Below are 7,323 nucleotides of genomic sequence, written 5' to 3' on the forward strand. Positions count from 1 at the left end.
GTGACCCACACAAGAAATAGGTCCCATAGAGACACGGGACAGTGAGGCGCTTGCTCGCATTTCTTAAAGTCTTCGCATCTTGATAATGTGGGGAAGCCTCGATCATGGATCTGTGAAGATCTGACAATTGGACATACAACTAGGAACATGGGACATCATGGGAAAGGTGTCATAAGGGGGCATGCCCGCATTCCTTAACTTCTTCGCGGCTTTATCTTGCGAGCATGCTCCAGCTGTTGATCTGATTTGAATCTAAGGTGATCAAAACCCTACAGAACTGCATACCTGGTCAACTAGATGGACCAATGAGATCCGCCTTCGTACTCTAACTCACCTGACCACTTCCATGGAGGACGAGCTTCTATTACGCTCTGAGAAAAGCAGGCCCATGATGTCACATCAGCCACACATCACAAGGGGGCATGCCCTCTTTGTCTATCTTCCTTGCATCTTGTTCTTGTGGGCATGCGCCAGCCATTGATCTCAGGAGATCTGATAGTGCTCGTAACACGTGCATCTGGTACCTCTATGGATATTCATCATGACATCATCTAGATGCGTGTCACCAAAGTGCTTCCTCACATTGTCAGAAGGTCTAACGAGGCTCAGAATGCAAGATAGTGGGCACCAATCGAATTGCCAGCTCATCAGCCACATTTCCACCCTCTGCAGCCCACAAGAGAAATGGACCCACCTACCATGCATCACAAAGGGGCTTTCTCACAATGTTTAAAGATCGTGCATTTGGAGAATGCAGGAAAGCGCTCACTGTTAGATTTGGCTTGATCTGATGATGCGAAAAGTTGCAGGCCGACGGAACAAAACATAAGGTTTTATCATTTTATTATTTTTGATATTTCTCAAGCACTAAAATAATACTAAAATATGGAAGATGACCGTTGGGTGGGGCAAGCATTTAAAGTTCAAAATGGATAACAATCCCCTTGGACATAATCAATAAAATAACCTTTATGAGGTGTAGCATGAAATGAAGCACCAGAATCTAAAATCCATTAATCATCAATACTTTCTAAAGATAGAAGCAAAGCATCCTCTTCGGATTTTTTGTTTACCACATTTGCCTCCTTGTTCCCTTCTGGTTTATCTCTTTCATTGTTCTTTCAAGTCCAACAATCTTTCTTATTATGCCATGTTTACTATAGTACCAACAATCTCTCCATCCTCTGGATTGAAACCTCTTCCCATTTTACTTTCCTCTTGATTTCGCATGATTTTTGGAATTATTTCCTCTCTTGGTCATTTTGCCTCTACTTTGTGCATTCAAAGCATTCCTGATGTAGATTTATCAAAGGATTTCCTACAAGTTTTTGCACTCAAAATAACAATGATCACACCATCATATTTTAGGATATTAGATCTAGAAACAAAATTACTCACAGCCATTCTAGCTTTTAGGCAAAGAACAAAAAATCAAGAGAGCCCTAATTTCTTCATCAAAAATTAATACCCACAAAAGATAACTGACTAGTAACAGTATTAAACTCATTTAAATGATCTACAACAAATCCATTTTCTGCCATTTTCATATTAAATAAATGCTTCATGAAAATTACCTTATTTGAAGCAAAGGGCTTTTCATACAATTTTGCTAGGGTTTCCATCAACTCTTCTATCCTCTTTGCTTTTGTAATGTTAAATGTAACTGATGATGCCAAGCATAATTGAATTCTTCTAAGTGCCTTTCTATCTAAAATCTCCTATTCCTCATTTGTCATAGTTTCCTAGTTTTTAGTATTTCCTTCCAATGACTTCCATAAATCCTCTAATAAAGATAGTCCTCCATTTTACATTTTCCATAACTAAAAGTTTTTCCCATTAAAATTTTCATCCCTCAGCTTACCCTCATCTACCATTGCTCCCACTCAACTATGAGACTCCCACTTAACCGTGAGATCTTCCTGCAAAGGATTGCTAAAAAAAAATGATGACAATCTGGCTCTGATACCACTTGTTAGGATTAACGATAGAAATAATATTTACAAGTAGAGATAACCAATACCAGAAGATAGTAGATCACATAAAAGAGAACACAAGACACTAAGATTTAACGTGGTTCACCCAATCTTTGGGCTACGCCCACCAAAAACAATTCTAATATTATTATTATCAAGTGATTACAATTTGATTACAATCTGTAATCCCTTACAGCTCAATACTATCGAAAGAACCAATTTTTGCATCACACATTATGAAAATCCCTAACCCTAAGCCTTTTTATACAAGATTTTGTCACTTACAAAATTTGGGCTAGAATAAGTCATCCAATAGGATAAATACTAGCCAACACCTTTTACAATATAAGGGCATTTTTGGCTTTGGGGCCACTGCCCCTCGACCCCACCTTGTACTATGACAGGGGGCACACTTGGGGCACTGCCTTAGAAACTAGCAGGGGTGTTGTCCCTTGACCCTGTCTTAGGGGCACTATCCCCAAACCCTGATAGAAATAATATGGGGAGAAAACCATGCTGAATAAACCTCTAAGTTTGATTAGGTTCCATATCACAACAATTGATTGATGCATGTTAATGGAATTTATCATTTTATCCTTTTATGTTGATGGGTATATGTAACTCAATGTTGAATAAACCTTGTTATGTTATTATAAATGATGGAGATGGGATCGTGATACTGAAGTGATAACTAAGATTATCCAAGCTTTTTACTGATTGTATTTGATTGACTCCTAATAGAGTCCATTCTTTCATAAGGAATATTTATATTAGTACATCATCTTGTGGGCATCATTCCCACTAGGATTTTACCTTTAATCAATGGTTTCCCTAGTTAATAGATCTGGTGTTATTTTGTTTCATTATCCTTCTATGGTTATTGTATCTATTGTTTACATGTTTTTGAATTATATAATATATTGAGAGTTTTTTTAATTGCATAGCTAATACACCCCTCCCCCTTGCCCTCTCACTCCCTCTTAGTTATCTTCGCAGAATTTACTTTCTAACAAGTGGATCCCTTTGGGTTCTCTCTCTTGTGTTATGTACTCATTTATCTTGATATATGTCTCTTCTTGTGGCCATTTCATAGTGGAAATTTTCTTTAGTGGATGCATGTACACTTTCGTTAAAGCTATTTCTCCCATCAAGGTATTTGTAATCGCTTTCACATGGGGGCATATACTCTGCACATCCTTTGATCATAAATTACAAATAGGGATTCTATGTATAGCTTAGACTACTTTAGTCTTAAGTGCTTAATATGATTTCTAGGTTATTCAAAAATCTATCCATTATTATTTCATTTCTCTCTCTTTTCATTCTAGTTTCTTGGAACTATTTATAGTTCCTAGGGCTTTGTCTCTTTTGGATCTCTCTCTCTCTCTCTCCTTCTCCCCTATTGCTAGTTTTGGAGGCCCAATTCTTGTATTGGACTCTTCTTTTGACTACTAACACTTTAGGAAGCCTAGTTTTGTTTTGATCAATTAAGGACAAACACATCTTTATAACTAGGTCTCTTTCAATTCTTCTTCTTAGGATATGGAATTCTCTTGAATTTAGACCCTTTGATGGGCTGAATAGCATACCACAAATACTTTCTAGGCCATTCAAGATTCATATTTGATGCATTGACTAGTGTGCCACACAAACTTTCTAGATCATTCAATGTCATCCCCTTCTACAGAGACCTTTCCCCCTCTTTCTTTTATTTCCCCTTTCTTATGTGGTTCATAATAAGACACACAAACCTTATTGGGAAAGTAACTATACCCCTTTGTATTTCTTATCTCTCTTATTGATATTTTTGATGTGACAAAGACTCAAGTCTCTTAGGGGCTTGATGATTTCTTTGCTTTCTAGATTATGATAAGATTGCCTCTTTGATCTTGATCTACTTTACCATGAGTTTGAGTAATCTCATACTCCCACTAAAGTGAGGGAATAATTGTACCATCTTAAAGTGTACACACTTTCCTTTTAAGACCTTTTATCACCCTCTTCATCATGTCTTTCTTAGACCATGGATGGACTTGTGCTTCCCTATCTTCTTTCATTTTCTCCTCTATTTCTTCAAGTAACTTTCTAATCTTTCTATGGCTCCCTTGACCTAATCTCTAGGACTAGGTAACCTTAGGTAATTTGTTCTATACCAAGTTGACCTAGGTTGACTTATTCCCTAGTGACTTTGAGGCTTAAGGCTCGAATGACCTCAGGGTTTCATTAGTCTCATTGCGCTCTCCAGTTGACTTGTATTGTTTTCTCACCTGAAAACTCATATATAATGAGACTCAAAGGCTTCATTTTCATATATCGCATTCTCAAATTATTCAAGATTCTACAAGAGTGAATTTCTGCCTTTTGCATTCAATGAGTTAAGCATTTTCAAAGATTCAAGCGAGGAGATTTCTATCTAGCATTGAAGGATCCTTTGTGGGCATTCCCTCTTCAAGATCTATCTTATTGTTGGCCATCAAGAGAGGATATATGCACTAAAACATTGATTATCTTCTAAATTGATGCACAGTTACATCCGTGGGATTATGGTAGCTCTATTACAAATTGTGGAAAAACTCTACATTCCTATACCTAATTCAAGATCTACAACACACTACAAAAAAAATCCTTATTGAAAATGGTTTTAAGCAAGGTGAATCCTAACAATAAAACTTTTTTTTATTCATTTACATTTACATTTCTCATTAAGAGTTTATTCCTTAACACATGGCTTGACGAAGGCAAGCCCTCATCCAACCCACAACAGATACTCTTACTTTTCTGTGTGTAAAAGAAGGATAGCAAAATTTCACAAGAAAATCTGGAAATAACTTCTCAAAAGCTTTCTAGAGAAGTTGGTTTGATTTTTTTACAATGTTGTTGGACTACATCAAATCATGGAAAGATTTTCTTCCTAAGGTTGACCAAATCCTTTATGGTTTCTAGATGAACAAGTTCTAGGTTTTGTTCCTTTCATAGACTCATTTAGAAATTCACAGTTGGATATTTAGAAAAAAGCTCAGACCTATAGCTTTCAGAGCTAAAATACATCTTCCTTTACATATTTCAAGGAAACTCTTTCATGTTTCATTTCCTTTTATATCTATATCTTAGATCTATATCTTAATTGGGTTGATTATATATACATAACATCTAGATCTATATTATTTAATCAATTGGCTTAATTTTACATACACATTATCCTATAAGGGCCAATGTGTGTATTTCCTTGTATTGTATTCTCCTTTATAATTTGAATTTGGCATTGGAACCCTTCTTCCTTTGGGTTCTAGTTAATTTACTTTGGGCTATAAGTGGAATCATATTATGAGATTTCCCTTACCCTCACATACATATTTGAATGGATTAGTGGCCTAAAAAAGTGAAGATCTACAATCCTATTAAAGTGCCTCCCTTTTCCCCTAAACAATTCCTACATTCACATAGTGTCATATTTTCCTTTTAACCCTTCAAATTTTTCTTGTAAGACATGTCCATATCCTCCATGGACTTCTAATATCTTATCCCACATATTCTTGGTTGAAGAAAGATCTTGGATCTTGATGTACTAAGAATTATGTAGTGTGCTTGCAAGTTCTATCACCATAGAGTTATGAATTAACTTTTCTTTCTTATGTGCCTCAGAGAGTGTGCTAGAAGGATGAGTATATTTATTCATTGCATTATCCACAATTCTTGATAAGTGTACAATTTCATTCTTCTTGCCCACATACCAAAGTCATCCTCATAATTGTTAAACTTAGGTGCATCCTTCCTATAAATCTTGAGATCTTTACCTTACAAAGTTAAGCTTCCAAATTAAGGACCTAAGCTCTGATACCAATTGTAGATATAAGAAGATTACTAAGAGGGGAGAGTGAATTAGTAATCACCAACTTAAATAATAAACCATAAAATCAAACTTATTTTACATTTTACCAATAGTAATTTTTGTTATCCTATATTAGCATTATGATTGATTACTAAAACATTAACCTTGTCTAGGAATCTGCATGCTTTCATGAAGGTGAAGTTTAAGGTCGACCTTCAAAATTATTCAAATTGAAGTCAAAGTTTTGACCTTGCTTGGAAATTTATTTGAAGCCAATTCAAATTTTGAGCCTTGCTTGGAATTTTTTAAGTGAAAGAAAATTTCCAAGATAAAAAATGCTACATTGATTCAAATCAGAATTTCAAGTACCTCAATCATAATTCAACCATTAAAACACAAATCCCTTCCTTTGATGGAAAAAAACACATAAGTATTGTATGCAACTTGTAATTTTGTCAATGTGAAATCATAACAATACTTAGCACTTTGTTAAGCATTTCCATCAATTTCTAAATTTGAATTTAAAGGACGCAAATTTTACTACCTCAATGGAATTCCATTTGAAGACAAATTCGAATCTTGAACAATCTTTGATTGGGACTTAAACAACTTCAAACTCGCATCCTGATGAAGTTTGCCACTAGAACTCCCCTCATGATTAAAACTTACCATTAGACATCAATATAGATCTTAAAGTTTTCTTAACTTTAACAATTTATCAATTGAAAGTCAATATTAAAATACTTTGATTTTATCCTAAGAAAATACAATACACTTTAGATTCAATAAAAAGTCACCTTATCAACCACACTAAAATGTTTCTCTTTATGTTTTTATATATGTGTTTCTTGATATATATGACTGAAGCAATCTGAGTACATGATTTTATCACCGATGCCAATATGTTTCTTGATATATATGATAGAAACAAATATATAAAATCACACAAATCTTTCAAAATAAACAAATTATTATATTTCTCAATCTTATATTAGTGCTTCTTTATCAAACATATAATAAGCTAATTGCACTCGTTATGCACTCTACCATTACTTGAATACCTCCAATGCAAGTGGAAACTCCAAAGAACAAACAACGGAGTCACTTCGTAAACTCCAAGTCGATCACTGTCCGAAGCTTTGTAAACTACGCAAATAAGGAAGTTTTACAGAAAAGATATTAACTAGAGCATTGCATGCACCGTTAGTTGCTATTCATTTATTATCATTGTTAGTTTTTTCATCGCCATTAATCAAGCGGCAGATTCAAGGAAAATATTGGTTCTTTGTTTCTTGTTCTAAGTTTCAATCTTATAGACTCTTGTTGATCTCCTGTTTTACATTAATAAATTTATCTTATCTTATCTTGCCCTGTCTTGTCTTGTGTTAGTCGCCTCCAGCTACAAATAGAAGCATCAGCAAACTCTCTAATCACAGAAAAGAGATGAAGGGATACTTAGTTCTGCTCTTGCTTCTGTTATTCGCCTCTCCTTCTGCTTATGCTCTTTCATGTGGTAAATGC

Source organism: Cupressus sempervirens, chromosome 9 (genome assembly GCF_028749045.1).
Source record: "Cupressus sempervirens isolate cs-2001-9-10 chromosome 9, ASM2874904v1, whole genome shotgun sequence".
NCBI lineage: Eukaryota > Viridiplantae > Streptophyta > Pinopsida > Cupressales > Cupressaceae > Cupressus > Cupressus sempervirens.